Here is a 20206-nt window from a genome sequence, read left to right as displayed (position 1 = left end):
GCAGCGGTTCTCAACCTCTCAATTTGTAGCAATGAGAATACATAATGCATATCAGGTATTTACATTCCAAATCATAACTGTAGCAAAATTAGAGTTTTGAAGTAGCCACCAAAATAATTTTTTTGGTTTGGGGTCACCGCAACATGAGGAACTGTATTGCGGGGTCATGGCATTAGAAAGGTTGAGAACCACTAGTCTAAGTGATGTGTGTCTTCTTTAATAACATGATCAACATGGAAACATGCATTGTATGATATATGTACAAGCTTTATAATATTATCTGCTGACTTGGTGAGAGAGAAGGTAGGTAGAGAACATGGATCTCAAGATATCAGCAAATGATTATCAAAAATTATATTGACATGTTACCTGAAAAAATAACTTGAAAATAGCAAAAAACATGATTATAACAAAATAAAAAATCATTAATTCAATCAAACATTAATGTATATTTTTTAATGTTTAAAAACATAGTTGTGGAAAGGTCTTCATTAAAATTATCAAAAGTACACAAAAATACAAAGCCTACAATTTATTACAAACACAAAATACTAAAAGTTTTCCAATTAAGTCTAGGAGTAATTTAAGGGTATCTCTTCTCTCCAACACTATTTGACATGCTTTTAGAATTATTAGCTATAGTAATAAGTGAGAAATAAATTTAAAGTATAAGTGTCATCATGGAAGAAACAAAATTGTCTTCCTTTGCAGACCATATGAATATTTAATTAAAACACAGTTAAGAAAGAAAATAGACAACAATAATAGGTATACTATTTGGATATGAAATTTATCCACAAAATCATTAGCATTTCTAAACAGCAATGACTAAAAGTAGAACGACATGTTAACAAAGACAAATTCTACTGAAAATAGCTACAAAATGAGCAAAATATTTGAGAATTAATCTAGCAAGACATTTTCCTGGACTAAATAAATATTGCTTCCAAACTCTGTTTACAAAAGTAAAAGACTCAAATAATTGGAATGTTACACATTGTTCATGATTAGGCTGAACCTAATTTAATATATTATATATGTATAATATAATAAAATAGGATAATAAAGCTAAGAATGCTACTTCAAATTATTCATGGATTTAGTTTTATATTAATAAAACTACCAAGGAGATATGTAATGGAAGTGGACAAAAATTATTTAAAGGCTTACTTTAATGACCATGGGGTCTAGAATTTCAATGGAAATTTTGAAGAAAATATTTTCAGAGAGATGGAATTGGATTTTAAACTAATTTTAAAGTGGTAGTCACCAAAACTAATTGGCCATCGTAAAAGAAATGATTAGATTTGTAATATTTATAGAGAAAGATGGGTAGATATGAAGAACAGGGGATATGGAAAGTTTGTAGCAGGGAATGGAGGCGTTGAAGAGAGAGAGGGGAATATGGCTGCTGGTGAAGCAAAAGGAGAGAGATGCCCCCTGCCAAGAGGCTATTTTTGAACAAAATGGGGTGTCAGAGAAATGGGCCACTTATGATAACCTGCGGGGATGTCTTCTCTATGGATTAATATCGAAGATACCCCAGAGGAGGTAAACATGGACCCTCCTGAGGGACACGTCTTTCCCAGACTTTAGTTGCCCAGCAGGGGTCCAATAAAGACCATTTGTAGTTGAATAACTATCCTGAGGCTCAACTCCCTCTATGCCCCCTGAAAAGATAATCCTCTTATCTGACTGCAATTTTCAAATAAGATAAATTTTAATAACCAGTTCAGATTGGATAGGTATCAGGGGAAAGGGAAGAGGGATGTCCCTAAATAAGGTTGGAGTCTTTCTGAGCTTTGGAGCTGAGGCCAGACCTCACAGGCTGGTGGCGGGTTTCTCTTATTCCTGTCTACGCTATATCTGTGCTAGTTTACTTAATTTCAAAGTAAGCAAGCAACAAGAAAAGTTCTGACTTTCAGAGCTAGTGGTACCTTTCTCTTCAGATTGAAGAAAATAGCAGCATTTCTATCCAGAGACTGGAAAGAAACACACACAGACACAGTTCCCATGCCAGGAAAGAAGTGCTAGTCACAAGACCAACTTCCACTCCCAGTTGTCCCTTCCCCCACCAACTGTCAGTCTTGTCAATTTCTTCTCTCGCTAATATTCCCACTGTTGCTTGTTCCAACACAGTGGCAGAAAGTCTAGAACTTGTTTTTGTTTCCTTTCCACAATCATCCCTTTTTTTTGTTGTTGTTGTGACCTTCCCAAGGTCACTTATTTTTGTTATAGTTACCAATCTACTAAATCTAATTTCTAACTACTTCCCCCAAAATAATAAACTTCCATCAATTACTCTATCCCTATTCTATGCTAACTTTTTCTACTCTAAGGAATTCTATGCAGGATCATTTGGGTAAGGGTAGTTTTAGGGTTTTACAATAAATTCAGTATAATAAATGTTTGAACAAAACCATACAAAGAAATTTGAATCTTAGTGCTAACACTACTTACTCTTGCTAAGTTAACTAAAATAAATAGTTTTCCTCTTTTATATATATATATATATATGTATATATATATATATAATTTGCAGACTATCTTATCTATATATTTCCATTAAGCACAATTTCAGCATCAGCTTTACAATAAACAATTAAAATTTTACTATCTGCAAATTCAGCTTAAGTCTATTTCTATGTATAACTATCTATTCTATGTTTAACAAGTTACACCTAATCTATTCCCTACTTATTATAACTATTTTCTAAATCTTTAGTCTAATCTATAACCTAATCTTATGTACAACATGTATACATGTTATACTAAATATTTACAGACTCTATCACTATTTTATTAACCTAATTATAATATATACATTATTTATAAAGATTATTTACATATAATACAATAATGTACATTATTCCACATCTTGATGTCAGTCAAATAGAAATATCTATCTATTGATATTTCAATTTGCCTAAGACCTTATGGAACTAACTATTTACATATTTATATTTTGCATAAATACAATATCAGACACTTGTTTATTTAAACAGATTTCAAAATACATAACTAGTCAGCTAGCATTTATTTTCTACTATGTACTAGGCTGTTTGCTAAACACTGATAGTAGAATAAACTAGATGCAAGTTCCAGTAGTGAATGAACATAATAGCATTATAGAAAATAGAGCAAATACCACAAACCATTGAAAGGGCTCCTTATTCAACATAGCCTTCCAGTTAAAAATAAAACAAAATAACAGCAACAATAATAACAACAACAACAAAGATAGTAATTTAGCAGAAGAGATTTAGACCAACAAGTTATATCACATATTATTATAAGCTATAAAAAGAAAGGCATTTCTTTTTTGATATTTTTTTTCAAATAGGATTAGCTGGTAGTTAATTTCACAACTGTAAAAAAGAGGAGAATGTATAATTAAACAACAAAAGATAATTCAGAAGATAAATCATATAATTTTGATTATAGAGGAAAAAGACTAGATGGAATTTAATTGGTACAGAGTGCACATGAATGAGAAAACCTCCTGTTTTGCTGTAAGTAAGCACCTTCTTTGTTACTCCTAGTCTTAGAGAGTTAAGTGAATTATGCATTAATATAGCCAATATATGGAAGAAGTAATTGAAATCATCTATCTTAATTAAAGTCTATTTTTCTGTCCACTATTCTATATTGCCCAATCAGATTACATAAATTTATAAAAAATTTACAGTCAATATTAATGCAACTATAATATGAAAAGGAATTGTCAAATGGAAAAATATTTGCATCAAATATGTTTGCTATTAGTTGTACATCTAAGACAGTGGTTGTCAACCTTTCTAATGCTATGACCCCGCAATTCAGTTCCTGATGTTGCGGTGACCCCAAACCAAAAAATTACTTTGGTGGCTACTTCAAAACTGTAATTTTGCTACAGTTATGATTTGGAATGTAAATATCTGATATGCATTATGTATTCTCATTGCTACAAATCAAACATAATTTAAACATAGTGATGAATCACAAAACAATATTTAATTATATGTTGAGAAATATTAATCCAGCAGGAGGCAGCCTGAGCTCTGGGGCGGGAGGTAAGTCCTGCCTGAGGAGAGGGTCAGCAGACGCTGCCTTCTTCTTCCTGTCGTCTCCCTCCAGCTCGAGGTGAGGCTTCACTTTGCTGGGGTTACTCGGCTCCATTATCCGCTCTAGGACTCATTCTTAACCCCTACGGAGCCAGTGCCTGGATGCTCTCTCTGGGTGTCTGTTTGAGTCCAGTCTCCAGGCAACAGGGTAAATCCATCGCCCCTCATAGGGGAAGGGCTGCTCATAGGTAACTAATATTAGTACAATGTGCAGGCAACAGGGTCCTCGTTCATTCCAAGATCTTGCTGTAAAGTAGTGCGATTTCTCAGCGGCTAAAGCCATTGGAAATATGTATTTTCCGATGGTTTTAGGTGACCCCTGTGTTTTGGTCGTTGGATCCCCGCCAGGGTCACGACCCACACGTTGAGAACTACTGATCTAAGATATATGAGAAATTGATATCAATACATGACTTGGAGCCAATATCTATTTAATTAGTGGCTAAAGGATGTGAACAGTGTTCGAAGAAGATATTTGAATTACCAATAACCACATAACAATAATTTTTAAAAGAAACAAATTAAAATAGTGGGGTTTCATCTTACACCCCTCAAATAGGCCAAGAAGATAAAAAAATGCCAGTGCTGTAGTGGGTATGGGTAGAATGACACACTAATACTCTTGAAGCTTGTATTAATTAATGTAACCATTCTGGAAAGCAATTTGGAATTTTTTGAGAATTTCACCTAATTGGTCATATACTTTCTTGATCTGTTCCCCAACTTCTTACCTTATACTAGGTGACTTCATAGTCATCTTCCCTCAAATGCTCCTAATTCCCAATTCCTCTGGCTTCTCAAATCCCATTTCCTAATCCTTTCCTCTCCCAAGTGATACAAAAGCTTGATTATATATCATATTTCACCATTACTCATAAACATTTTGTTTCTTTGAACAAAAATTCTGATATTCCTCTATTCAGTCACAACTTCTTATTATTCCAACACTCCCTGTGCCTAAAATATTAAAAACAAACAAACCAAACCAGTTCTTTTCCCTCACTGAAATGGTCACTCCCTCCACTAATTACTGCTTTCTCAGATTACCTCTACTTTGACTACTTTTCTCCATTCCCAACCTTGAACCTTTAGTTCAACAATTCAATTCCATATTATCTTCTTTTATTGAATCTGTCACCTACCCTGCCCTATTGACACTTAGCTATAGCCAAAGGACCAGACTTCTCATGCAATTTTGTCTCCTCTATTCCTACTCAGAAATTGATGAATAGATCAGGAAGAAATACTATAAGCATGTTAATAGAATATACCACCATTTTTTGGTCACCTAACGTCAACTGCCTCTTATTTTATTTCTTAACACCGTTAATAATTTTTCAAAGCTTCTCTTCTCAGCTCAAGCCTTTTATATTCTCTCAAGTGAATATACAATCTCTTATTTTAAGAAAATTCAGGCCATCTGAATTTAATTTTCCTCTTATTTCCTTCTCTTCCTTTCAAAATCCCTTTTTATCATGACCCACATTTTCCTCCTTTCCTCTATATAGACCTTCTCCTTTTCAAGGAAGAACCCTGTATATGTAGCTTTTATTACATCCTGCCCCATCTTCTTCAGCAGATTGCTTTTACGATCATTTCTACCATCTCTTCAAGCTATAATTCTATATTTCTCCTCAACTTCTTAGCTAAACTATAAAAAGGCATCTATACTTCATACATTCATTTACTAACTCTTCAGCTCTTCAGTAATCTGACTTCAAGCCTTCATCATCAGCTTTAAACAGATCTCAATAACTTCCTTACCAAATATGATGGCCTTTTTTCTGTCCTCTTTCTTTTTTATGTCACTGCTACCTTTGACATTATGTACCATTTTTGGATACTTTTTTCTTTCCTTTTTTTGTGACATTATTGTATTTTGTTTTTTTCTATCCATATGATCACACTCCATAGTCTTCTTTACAGGAACACCAGCTATATTATTATATCTTCTAACTGTGTATGTTTCCTAAAACTCTGGCCTAGACCTTCTTCTTTCTTTAAATAAGCAAACATTCTCTTGGTGGCTTCATCAGATCACAAAGATTCAATGATTTTTTTTTTTTATCTCTTTGCTTTTGACTGACAGATCTATAGTTTTGACTCACAAATCATGCGATTCAATCTCTTATCAAAAATGACTGATTAGTCCATTCAAACTGAATGTCCTGTAGACATCCCAAATTCAACATATCCAAAACATAACATTATATTTCATGACAGAGTTTACCCCTCTACCAAACTTCCACATTTTAGTCAAAGCCGCCAGTCTTCTTCTATTTATTCCAGATCCATAACTTCAGTATTATTCCTGATTCCTGACTGTCCCTCACTCCATATAAGCAACGTGTCCAAATCTTATCACCTTATTGATTATTGTTTGTGGAAACATCTCTTCCCTTTGACCCCTTCTCCTTATTCACATAGGCATCATATTAATTCTTAACTAGATTATTTCAATGACCTCCCAAGTGGCAACTTTGCCTTAAATATCTCTGTACATTACTTTATCCTCCATAGAACTGCAAAAGCAATTTTCTTCAAGTATAGATCTATATCATTATACTACACAACAAACTGCAGTGAGTTCCTATTCCTGATAAAATATAATCTTCTCATTTAAACTTTTTAAAGCTTTTCACAACCTGGTCTAAACCTCCCTTTCCAGCTTTACGATATATACTCCCTTTCTAACACTCTGTGGTCCCACCAAGTTGGCCTCTTTCATCACATGCGTCATTTTATCTCTCATTTCTGGTTTTATGCATTAGCTATCATCCATATTTAGAAGGCAAATTATCCTCATCTCCTTCTCAGAGGTTCCCTCACATCCTTAAAAGGCAAAATGAAAATCAAACACCATGTTCTTCATGAAACCTTTTCTGATCCCCCCCCTCAAAAGAAAAATTCTTTTCATTTTCTGCCCAAATATCTTGTTTTGATTTTGTGTTTGTTCTACATATATAAACCTAGAACACAGTATTTTAAAATATTCTGAAAATATAGGAATTGCAAATTCCAAAAAATACAATATGAAAATTGCAAATATGTATAGAGGCACTATATGTCTTCTAAAATAGAATATATTCATCTTCAGAGTAGGGATTGTTTTTCATTTGTTAGTTTTTATAGTGAATGGCAAGTAATAGCCACTTAATAAATGTTGTTGATTGTTTGATTGAAATCCTAGGACCCAGGTATCCCATTGTCATGACTAAACTTTAAAAGGAAACTCAAGACTGAAAGAAACTTTATATGTTTATATGTGTGTATACATGTATATATGTGTATATTATAAAAAATAAATGGTGAGTTATAAAAATATAGATGGAAAACTCACCAACACAGGTTCAAAACTGTTCAGATACTTTTGATAAAGGTAATCAAATAAAAAATATCTTCAGTAATGAAATGAAGTTCAAATGTGAACTTCCCTTCAGGGCCAGGTGCAAGGATTCTAAAGAGACTCTTAATATAATAAATATATTTATTGAAATATATAAGAATAAGGATAATAAAGGATTTCTAATTCTAAGGGGTTCTAAATCCACCCAAATAGACTCCCTAACATTATCCTTACTATAGATAGATCGATAGATAGACAGATAGATAGATAGATAGATAGATAGATAGATAGATAGATAGTGTGATAGGTAGTGTGATAGAGATATGAAGAAAGAGATATTTTGCAGGACTTATGGACCAAGATGCATCTAGCTCTACATGTCTGTCAAGCCAGGGTTCCAATGGAATGTCCTCAGTTGGTTGACAGTTTGAGCTGACAGGGGGCAGGGGTTTTTGGTCTCTGTGTCTCTGACTGGAAGCCATTCTTTTCCTTGGAGGTTTGAAGCTGGCTGAAAGGATCTTGGAGGGGCAAACTTGGTTTTTGAACTTAGTCTCTTCTCTCTCTGGCTCTGAGCAGTTGGAACTGAGAGGGGGCTTTTGGTCACTATATCTGGGACTGGAAGTCACTTCCTTCCCTGGAGGTTATACTTGGCTTTTGGACTCTGGTGGGGCTGACTTGGTTACTTGAAGTTCTCTGACTTTGGACAGTTGAAATTAACAAGAAGGAGAAACCTAACTGAAGAAGAAGAAAGATCTTGAAAATCCATTATCCTCCATCTCCCTGTCTCAGAGTCACAGTTTGTGACTGGACTACTTTCTCAATCATTCACTTAGATTAGGAAAATTCCTCATCCCTCTCACCTCAGTTTTCCCATCCTGTTATCCCAATAAATCCCTTGACTGAGAAAGCAACTAGAATAACTTTATAGTTCACTCAGGAGGGAGGGAAGAAGCAAAGGCTTCAAAGAAGATTTGGGAGGTGAGAGAGGAAAAAGGGAGAGGTTGGTAAGGGAGGGAGTGAGGGAGGAAAGGGTTTAGGAAATAGATTGATCCATCAGCAATCAGTAGGGATCAATAGGCAGAAACCCCAGAACCAATCAGTGTCCCCTGCATACCAGTATCCCTGTATGTATGGTAGCATCTCCCCAGCAGCATTTCTGTTCTACCTCTATTACCAATAAGCAGGCTTAGGATCCTGTAGCAGCCTCTCTAGTCACAGCCAGTCAGAGAACAACAGTCATTGTGAAGTAACAGGTTCCCCTCAGTTTATCCTCTCTATTAATCAGTAGTAGTTTCCTCTCAGTTTATTCTTTATTTCAATTGGCACCCCAAGTCTGACGGTACCCAACAATCCCACAGACAGGAAAGACAGGAAAGATGTTTAAACAGGTAGTTTTTGGTGTGGTAATCATAGCAAACATCACATGCTTTTGGGTTTACAAAATTATGTACAGCAAACTGACTCAAATGGTAGTAGAGAGACTGTGGATTATGTAGGAAACTTGACAATGACTGTGTTACAATTACCTTTCCAAAATGAATTAGTTCAATGGCAAATCCTGGCACAAATATATGTACTATTCATGGCTGTGTTGCCAACTTTAACCCTAGTGAGGAAAGTTTTCAGATTCATGGTTCCCCTGAAGGCAGAGAAGGTTATGGTCATTGACAACTTGGACAAAATGACCAAGGCAATGTTTGAATAACTCATTAAGGAAAAGGGTTTAGATCTAGTTATGGGCAAGGACAATGAGCAATCAGAAGAAGCTCCTTAGGAAAATGAGGGTAGCAGTGATAATGAGAACCAGGCTGCTAGTGCCCCTGAGAAAATATGCCATTGAAGGAAGTCACCAAGCTAACAACTAATGCTGGTGCTATTCACACTAAGGTCCATAGACAGTTCACTCCACAAGAACTTGATTCCATTAAATGCCGATTTCCAAAATTTGTGGACAATCCTTTTAAAGCTCATAAGGAGCTCAAACAGGCATTCAGAATATTTGATCCTGATTACAAGGATATTGATTTTCTATTATCAGAAGTATTCAGCCCCAATGAACAAAGGAAATTTGTGGAAAAAAAAAACTAGATCTGATACCATTTTGACAAGTTGGCCTACTCCAGATGAAAGAATTGATTTTGATTTCGCCAATCCAATCTTCATGTCATACCTTAAATGGTGCAGGGAAGACTTGATCCAGGCAATTAAGCAATGTTGTTCCAAACTTGGTGCATGGTCCAAATTTGACAAGGTCAGGCAGGAAAAAGGGGAACATCCTGCCACATACATAGACCGTCTGTCAGAAATGGCAGAGGCAATATTAGGTTTAGAAACAGACAATGAAGAGACAGTTGGCCATGTACATAGACAGTTTCTGAGGGGGTGCACACCAAATCTATTCTTTATTTCAATAGAGAGATGAATACATACATACAGATACACACACACACAGTGTTCATATAGCACTTTTATAGTAGGAAAGACCTGGAAATAAAGTGTTTATAACTTGAATAGATTGAACAGAACTATTATATGTGAATAGAATTCAATATTATTGAATGACATAAAATTACAAATCTAAAAACTTCAGATGAACATCGGAAGACTTATAGGATTTGATACTAAACCAAGAAAACTTAACCAGAAAAACAATATATCTGATGTCTATAATTCCTTACATAAAGGGGACAGGGACTGAATTGATCATTTCACTTATGTAGGGGACTTCCAGTAAGAAAACTCTCTGTTAATGTAGGTCAACACCTCTTCTGCAAGTTAGAGCCTTAGTAGCCCCATTGATCATTGCAACATTATTATGTCACTTGTCTGGGGGTCACACTAGTATGTGTCTGAGGTGACATTTGTTCCTGAGTTGTTGTGGTTCCAAGACCATTTGTCTATTTACGATATCCTAATGACTAGTAAAGGCAACAGAAATTAAATTAGATGCAGGGAATAGTCTTGGAACACTTATGAGAGAACAGCTTATGAAACATTTCACTCTTTTTGGTAGGGAAGTGATATAGTACAGGTTCAGAATGTTGCAGGCTTAATTAGATACACTGATAGTATTTGTTGGCTTTGATAAGCTATTTTTTATTTGTTATAAGGGTTTTATGGCTAAAGGAGTGTGTTTTGGGAAATGTTTGTCATATACCAAAAAAATATAAAAATAATTTTAAGTTTTCTCTTGTATTTCTTCCTGTGTTGGTTCTTGTAGTATGTTGAACAAAAATTGTCCAGGTTTAGGGGTTTCTCTGTGAATGCAGCAGCTCTTCTTAAATGACCCTCAAATGTGATTGAATTAGAAATTCACATTACACTTCACATTTTTGTAAGCTGTGATGGATGGAACAGAGTTTGGGAATCTACAATACAAATTAATTCACTAAGCATACATGATAAAATATTAGCTTCCCATGCACACACAAATATCTGTTGATTTATCAAAAGACATACAGGACACCAGAAGTGAGGAAGCAAATTTCTAATTTCTGTGACTCCTGGTAATTCACCCTGATACTTTCTAGGTTTGTCAACTTCATGAAATAGCTGCTGGTTCATATTTCTTCAAAAAGTTTGAGAAAAAGGCTAATAGTTTATCCTGACCTTGTCTAGCTTTGGGGAATTCATGGGTATGCTCAGGGAGTTATCAGAGAAATAAAAAATGGATGAGTCCTTCTGGGTCATGTTGTCTCCTTACCCTACATTATATTTGCAAGTACATTGTTCTGTCCACTTTAAAATGTCATTCATGATAAAACTCTGATCTTTTTGTTTAAGAAAGTTATGTAGTATGAGGTTGAGGGTCCAAGAACTAGCTTTAAGAAATGGATATTCTTATCTAATCAATATATTTATACCCTGATTGATTTCATGAAATTATATAATATCCACAAGTGTCAGTAGCTCCAAATTTCTTTCTGGGGTTGATCTGGGCAAGTAATTGCTTTTTTTTTTTTTCCCAAACATTTAGATAAAAATTATAATGGATTACTAAACATTGCATGAAAAGTATCACATGGACTCACAATTTTTGTTAATAAAGGCAATTTTTTCCTCCTTGATTTTATTGTTGACTTTAACTTCACTTCTGATGTATTTTTTGTTAACATTAAAAACTTTTGTTTTAATCATTGACTTTTATAACCATCTTTCCCACCATACCTACTGAAACATGAGAGTTAGACTCACAAGGTGAGGGTGTATGATGAAAGGTATGAAATTTATTTGCCTTCCATTAGAAGTTGTAATTAGAATCAAATTAGAAGTGTCATGCTTACCATTAGTTGTGGTACCTGACTCCCAAGAGGTCCAATGAATTATTCCATTGACTAAACATGACTCAGGAAAAAAGCCCTAAAAGTGAGAACAGAAGATTTTATTTTCTTCCTGGGTCATTTGTACTGTGACCTTATACAAGTGTCAGTGAAGCTTTAGACCTCACTTTCACCTTAGTAAAATGAGAAGATTTGGGTTAGATGATCCTTCAGATCCAGTACAAATCTTAAGTTACTATTCTGTGAATCCTTAAATCTTCCATTGATTGAAAATTCTTATATTTAAATATTACCAGAAAGGGGAATTCACTAAGTTACTAGGGAATCCATTTTCACTATCATTTTCTTTTCTTATTGTGTGAACTTATGCTTCCCTTGAATTTCCCACACTGCTTAGAAAAGTGCTGGGTTTTCCACATACTTGTTAAATGATTGAAAAAACCTCCCCTTCCCAACAGTCTTTAAACTTCTCTTTTTCTTCCAGTAAAATTAAAGCAAATTCAGTTCAGTTCAACAGATTTATTACTTATCTGTCTATGTTCAAGGCTTTGTTCTATTCTTTATGCAAAGAACAAAATTCAAGTAATTCCTTTTCTTAGGAAACTTACATTCTATTCAGTGTAGGTCTGCATTGAAAGACAAAATATACATTGATAAGTAAAAAAGATATTTTTGAGCTCTAATAATTCTGGGAGGTACTATGAAGGGAATGCCTCCTACCAGTATTATTTGAGCTGAATCCTGTAGGAAATGAGGGATTCCAAGAGGAAGAGGAGATGGGAGAGAACATTTAATGAATAGAGAGCAGCTTGTAAAAAGGCAATTAATGGAGTTGTTGCTTCATATTGTGAAGATTAAATTTAACTCTCCCCCCATTGTGAAAGTTAAATTAACTCCCCTGCCCAATTTTTAGATTTAATCGCCAAAAGTGTAAACATCCTACTTAATCATTAAGTGGGGGAGGTCTGTGACCCACATGTGCAATAGTGGGTGATGAATCAGAATCAAACTGACTGTACTATGGGTGGTCCTAAACAAAGCTTCAACTGTAATTAGTAGACATAAAATTAGGGGAATGCCCAGGAAGTGACGCAAAAGAAAGTGTCTTTAAAAGGGAGTTACAACTTCCTGAGTGGAGTTCAACTTGAATGTTGTCTTCTTCTGGAGTTCAGAGTTCAGGTTGGAGGCTGGGGAAGAATCTGCTGACTGGACCTGAGACCTTTCCTGGTGAGACGGTCCTTGAATCTCTACCTTTGGACTGTCACGTTTTGATGGAAAAAGCTGACTCCTTTCCTGGATTTTCTGAAGAGACTAGCCTCAGGAGAGATCTACCTCTTGAGAGAGACATTCCCAGGTCCTTGGCTTTGCCAAGGCCTCTCTGGCAAAGTACTAACTCTCCCTGCCCAGGTTAGCCAGAGGCTTGGAGTAAATTACTTAGTGCTTTGGCTAGATATCTTACCCTATCCTCTCTAATTTCTTACATCACTCTTTCTATATGTTGTAAATAAATTGTAAATAAATCTCTTTGGACTAAATTAAATTCCTTGGAACCATATTCTTAAATAATTCAGTCCAACCTTTTTATAAATTAACCCCTTTTCCCCTCTTACAATATGTATGGAAAATGTTTTAGTATTTTATCCTTGAAGTCATAGGAAACCTTCCTGAGGTCCTTTCCAAAATTGAACTGCTAAGCATTCAAACTTTATTGCAGCAAATTTAAATCTGATGGGCTCACTATGTAACCCTTAGTCCAAATGTGTGTTCATTTTATTCCCTCTATTAATTTTTCTATAGTGTAAGCAATATGTTTCTTGTTTTATAATATGACAGACTGGTGTGATAAGGAAATCACCTTAAAAGTGTAAAGATTAAAATTTAGGGGAGACGGGGAGACTGAGGCAGGTAGAAATTAGTTTCTCTCTGCAAGGAGTATTATATTTTTAGAGGTTTATTGAAGATTAAGGATTAAAGAAAATACAGGATAAGAAACACGTGTCCAGGCCATAGAGTGGCCTAGACACAACCTCACCTACATTATGAAAAAAAGCCATGCCTGCCTCAAAACGGAAGTCCAAGAGCCAAGAGCCCTCAAAAGCCTTTGAATCAGCTTAAATACCTTCTCGATCTCGGCCCAAGTGAGATTACAAGGCATTCTGGGGGAGTAGAGCAAAGGCTCATGGGCATTGTAGTCCTGTATTCAAGTCTATTTTTTACAAAACACTGATATAGATTTATTTAAGGTCGCCAAGGAATTCAGCTATGTAATTCCTAAATGAAACACTCAAGTCAGCTGCCAACTTTTATGGTGTTTTAATTACAAACAGGAGGAAGAAAGTATTAGAGGGAGAGAAAGGGAGAGGGAAAGGGGAGAGAAGGAAATAGGGCTTAAGTACCCACTCTGCTTAGGCTGAGCCAAAGCGGGCCCAAGGCCCTGGATAGTCAAGGCAAAGAAAGAGATCAGTCCCTATCACTTACGTGACCAAAATGGAAAAAACAGTCTGTGGGCTCCTCCAACTCCAAGCACCAGGTTCCAACCATCTCTCTCTCTCCTCACAGGAAGTCACGAGAACTCCTGAGCTGTCCTCTACCTCACTTCCTCTGTCTCACATGTGCCAATGGTGGCTCTAGCTTGACCTAGGACCACCCAGAGGTCTGTCCTTTTTGCACATCTCTGTTGAAGGCCATATTCTCAAATAATTAAATCTTGAGTTTTGCTGCAGCCCTTCCTAATCTTGTTACCCTGAGTAGGGTGGAGATTGTAGTTTCCAAGACCTGATTCTGTTATTCCAAGTATCTCTATTGTTATTGATCAGGAAATAACTAAATCCTATCTTCTAAAGAATGGTCTGAATAGGGTTGAGTAGTTTTGAAATTCACACTGGGAAATGTGTATTATATAATAATATATGTATAACGATTATCATGTTACCTACCTTATGGAAGGTGAAAAGGAGGAGGAAAGGGGGAGAAATGAGACATATATTCTTAGACAAAGCTAATTTTGAATTTGTTTCTCTTGGATAAGCATATTTATTCTAATTTATTACATATTTATAATAAATAATATATTATTATTATGCTACATATTGTTATACATAAAAAATGATAACAAAAAAGATGGTCCTATACTCCTTGAGCAAAGGAAAATCATAGAAGTACAAAAGAAACATGAGCTGTGCAAATCCAGAGCAACTCTGGCCCTTAAAGTTCTAATGGATTACTCATGCTCAGTCTGTGGTAGTGCCTTCCAAACTCTTACTGGACTAATCAGTCATTGGTCCTTTTTGAAAAGGAAGAATGAACAACAACAATAGGAATCCAATGAAGCTGTTCTAGCAGAGGAGCCAAGTGGTCAAATCTATGCTGTAGGAAAATCAATATGGCATAAATGTGGGAAGTGGATTGGAGAGGTAAGAGTCTGGAAGCAGAGAAATCAATTATGATGCTATGGCAATAGCCTGATAAGAAGTGAGAAAGGCCTGAATAAAGGATATTGAGTGGGTGGGTTGTGGAGGTAGAATTGATAAGACTTGTCAAGTGAACAGATATGTGGAATGAGCGAAATTGAATAGTCACATGTGATGCTGAGTTTGTAAACCTGGATATGTGGAAGGACTGTGACATCCTTGCTAGAAATATGAAAGTTGGAAAGAGGAATACAAGTTTAAGAGAAAAGGTAGACACTCTTCAAATAGTGGGATTTGATATACCCATAGGACATCCATGTAGAGGTACTGTAGAGGTTGTTGGTGAGGGGGAACTAAAAACTTCAAGAGAAAGGGAATGGGTAGATATATAGATTTAAGTATCTTCCTCAGAGATGATAATTAAGCTCATGGGAACTACTTAGACCTAAAAAAGTGTATAAAAGGAGATTTTGAACCTTTAACTTAATTCCCCAGAAGTCCTTGGTATTTCCCAAATTTCCCTATAATCTCTCCTGCATCTCCATATTGTAGAGATCACGTTATTGGTATTTAACTGGCGGTAACTCACATCCCTCACCCTCTTTGGCTTGTAGGAAGCGGTGATGGTGGTAAGATGGGGATTTTGAAATGGCTAATCAGCCATGGGCATGTGGTTTTTATTTTGTATCCTATTTATTCCTTGATTTCTAATGATTATTTAATAAACCTCATAAAATATAATAATTTTATTATTTTATATTTCATTTTTAATTTTACAGAAGAAAGACTATAGGAGGAAGTGGAGGAACACAAGACTGAGCCCTGTGGTACACTCACAAATAGTCAATGGGACAAGGATGATGATCCAGAAAAGGAGTTGCAAAAAGCATAGAAGAAGAATCAGAGGAGGTCAGTGTGTCAAAACTCAAGGAAGAGAAAGTATGAAGGAGGAGGAGGGCACAGACCTCCAGAAATATGAAAAACTCCAAAGGAATCAGGAAGAATGAATACTGAGATAAATCCAATGCCTCTAGGCATTAGTAAATGTTTGGTAACATTCCAGATTAGTTTCAATTAAATGGTAAGGTTGGAATTGACAATATGAGAGACCAAAAAGTAAATGATAAATGAGGTAATTGAAGCAATAAGTATGGACAGCTTTTTCAAGGAGCTTTGCTATGAAAGAGAGGAGGAACATATAAAGAATATGATAATTTTGAGGTCTGGCGGGGTCAGGGTAAGTCATTTTGCTCAGTTTTGTTTTTCCTGGGATGGAAGAGAACTGGACATGTTTTTTAGTTATTTGGGAAAGGAATAAAAAAGGTTGAATATTAGAGGAGATCATTTAAAGGACAAGGAAATTGAAAGGAAAAGGAAAATGGGTGGAGGGAAGTTTAATTTGATGGGATTTGAGATATAAAATTAAGGTGAAAATAGGAAAAAGAGGCAACTCAAACAGATTAATCCTCTATTGTTAAAATAAAATGCAAGGAGAAGGAAGGGATCAAGGTTAAATAAATCATTTGAAAGAGTGTTGTTTTGGAACAAACTCTAAAATCTTAAAAGGTTTTTAAAAATAATTTTAAGTTGGTTCAGTAGAGAAAAGAGACAGAAAAAGATATTGCTCCCTTGAATCTCTATTAAACTTCACATTATTTAGTGTTCAATTAAGGGTACAAGCACAAGAACTGCAGCAGTAGCCAGTGTGTTGAGATGTACATTAGAATTTAAGTATAAACAATCATTAAAACATAGACAAAACAAAAATACAAGTTTAAAAACACTAGTGTTTTGTATGGATCTGAGACCTGGGTGGCTACAAAACAAGAGTTGGACAAAGTTTAGGTATTTCTTTCAATTTCTAACATCCTTAGGTCAGTAAGCTTTGGGTTAAACAATTTTTAACAACATGAGGTTAACTTCAAACAATGTAATGATAAGATTTTCCAAATGATATAATAAAGTTTTTGGGGTTTTGTTTTACCCACAAGAGAAAGTGAGGTTGGAATAATAGCTTTAGGAATATAATAAATCATTCAGATGAGAGTAATGGGCTGCCATGTAGCATTGAGAACCCACTCAAGATTAGCACATGAGAAGTGGTGGAGTCAAGATGGCGGTATAGAAGCAGCAAAAGTTCAGAACTCTAAATAACCTTCCTTTCCAATTACAAACTAAATGCTAGCAAGGGACTAAAAATCAAACCTAACAACAAGACAGAGCCAAGGAAACCTCCTGATGGATGCAATCCAAAAGGTACGCTTCCCAAAAGCCGGAATTCGAGAACATTTGGATTTAACGGGAAGGCAGAAGGAAGGTCCTAGTACCCCTCCCCACACACACACCTAGAGCGGTAAGCCTCCAGCGGCAGCAGGAACATCTGGGTGGGCAAAGGTGCTAGTCTGGAGGGTGTACCTTGCGGACAGGACTGTGCCAGGCCCAGAGCATTGAGCACAGGAGGTGGGGAAAGAGGTGGAGAGGGAGCACAGAATAGGCAGCCTAGTCACAGAGGCTGAGACCCTCCATATTGTTCCAGCCTTCCAGAGGGTTTTGGCTTCAGAGCATATCCAGCCCAAGCCAGCTGAACTTAATACTTTTGACTTTATCCAATCAAAAGCTTCCAGAGGACAGGGAAGCTAAAACTACAACACCCCTACACCACAGACTGCATGGAGAGATCTTCTGCCAAAGCTCCAAGAGGGGAGGCTGACAGAAAACCCCAGAACCAAAAAAATGAGAGAAACAAGAGCACACACAAATACAGGGAGTAAAGAAGGGGTAAATGTGAGCAAACAACAGAAAAAGAAGAAAGAAATTGCAATAGACAGCTTCTGCACAGGTAACAAGTAAAGAGGAAATGAAAGAGAGGGGGAAGGATCAGCAAAGGAAAAATCAGAAATCCCAGCGAATTGGATATAGGCTTTGGAAAAAATCAAAATGCAATTCAAAACACAATTAAGAGAGGCTGAAGAAAATTGGGAAAAGAACTTAAAAACTAAGATAAGTCATCTGGAAACAGAAAATAGTGTCTTGAAAGACAAAATCAACCAGCTTCAAAATGAGGCAAAGGAGATGAAAGATGAGGCAAACAAGATGAAAGATGCGGAAAAGGAGATAAGGTAAAGAGAATGAAAAATGACCTCCAAAGAAAATCAGACCAGAAGAAGGATGACCAAAAAGCCAGGGATGAAATCCAGTCTTTAAGAACCAGAATACAACAACTAGAATTAAGTGACCTCACAAGTCAGTAGGACACTATAAAACAAAATCAAAAGAATGAATGAGGAAAATATGAAGCATCTCATTCACAAAAGAGAAGATTTAGAAAATTGTTCAAGGAGAGACAATTTAAGAATCATTGGTCTACCAGAAGACCATGACAAAAGAAAAAGCCTCGACATAATACTACAGGAAATTATTCAAGAAAACTGCCATAATATTCTAGAACAAGAGGGAAAAATAGAGATTGCAAGAATCCAGAGATCACCTCCTATACTTAATCCCCAACTGACAATACCCAGGAATCTTATAGCCAAATTCAAGAACAATCAGACCCAAGAAAAAATATTACCAGCTGCTAAGAAGAAGTCATTCAGATACCATGGAAACACAGTGAGGATAACGCAAGATCTGGCTGCATCTACACCGAAGGACCGAAAGGCATGGAATATGATATTCCGGAAAGCAAAGGAACTAGGTCTACAACCAAGAATCAACTACCCAGCAAAACTGAATATATTCTTACAGGGGAATGTATGGTCATTCAACAAAATAGAAGAATTCCAAGAATTTGTAAAGAAAAGACCAGATCTGAACAGAAAATTTGATGTCCAAGCACAGAACTAAAGAGAATCATCAAAAGGTAATTTAAAAAGAGGGGAGAAAAACAACAAAAAACAAACAAACTTTTTTAAGAGTCTCAAAAAGTTAAAATGATATGTATCCCTATAAGAAAAGAGGTCATTGGTAACTCTTAAAAACTCTTGTTATCAGAGAACGTAATGGACTTCTCCATTAATGGCTTTACAATGTCCCTGAACAATCTGCAGGGATCTACAAGGGGAAAAAAATAAACAACTATCCTCAAGCAGAGGACAAACTGAGGGAGTAAAAACACTGAGGAAAACCAACTGCTTGACTACAGAGGTTGAGGGGACATGTCTGAGGAGAGACGCTAAATGAGCACCTTAATGCAAATACCAACAACAAGGAAATGGGTTCAGAGCAAGAACAAATGTGATACCCAGACGAATCCTGCGTCGGCTAGGGGAGGGGTAGCGGGGGGGGGGGGGGAGAAAATAACCTGTTTCCAATGAGTAATGTATGAAAATGACCAAATAAAATAATGTTTTAAAAACTAAAAAAAAAACTAAAAAAAATCTCTTGTTATCACCTGGGCAGCTAGAAGAATTATACTTAGGGGGAACAGTGACAAACTGTATAGGATGAAATAACAAGACATAAATAAACATATAGATATATGTATTCATAAATGCATATGCATGTGTATATATATATATATATATATATATATATATATATATATATATATATATATATATAGTGAATCTTAAAAATTCTCAGACTCTACTTCATAAGATTTGGTTATGACCATTCCCCATTTTAAACAATGAAGGAACTTAGATCAGGAATGTGAGACCTCTACTCCACCCCTATTTAAACATGCTTTAGAGGAAGAAACTCCTTGCTGAACAATGAAAGCTGTGCCTATTTTTAGATCTAATACAAAAGGGTGCTAAGCACCTATAAAGTTTAGGCAACTTGTGAATTTACAAGGAGCAAAGAGGTGAGAACTTACTCAGAGGTTTTTCCAGGTGTGAACTTAATCAAAAGTTTAAATCTACTCAGGTGTGAATTAAGAATGGTCTGTCCTTTGGAAAAATGTCTACTGTGATTGGTAGATGTGGGAATTTAGGGGAGGTGACATAGGAGAGAATTCCCTTTAAAAGGAGGTCAAAAAGGAGGTCTCGGGAGATTCAGCTGGGAAAAGCTGAATTGGAGGAGGCAGCTGGTGTCTCTCTGAACACTAGAATCTTGCTTGGACAA

At 35.9% G+C, this 20206-nt stretch overlaps 1 long non-coding RNA gene across 1 annotated transcript in view; it reads right to left on the bottom strand.

The window, feature by feature from the left end:
• LOC103106792 (uncharacterized) overlaps positions 1-17593 on the bottom strand; it is a 41321-nt gene extending 23728 nt beyond the window's left edge. Inside the window, exons 1-2 of the long non-coding RNA XR_464596.3 lie at positions 17485-17593; positions 11733-11808 (exon numbers count right to left, since the gene is read on the bottom strand). This is a non-coding gene — a long non-coding RNA (uncharacterized LOC103106792). The remainder of the gene's footprint in view (positions 1-11732; positions 11809-17484) is intronic.
• Between the last annotated feature and the right edge of the window lie 2613 nt (positions 17594-20206).

The sequence above is a fragment of the Monodelphis domestica genome, chromosome 3 (assembly GCF_027887165.1).
Source record: "Monodelphis domestica isolate mMonDom1 chromosome 3, mMonDom1.pri, whole genome shotgun sequence".
Taxonomy (NCBI): domain Eukaryota; kingdom Metazoa; phylum Chordata; class Mammalia; order Didelphimorphia; family Didelphidae; genus Monodelphis; species Monodelphis domestica.
The sequence above is the reverse complement of the archived record's forward strand: the minus strand, read 5'-3'. Positions and strand labels throughout refer to the sequence as shown.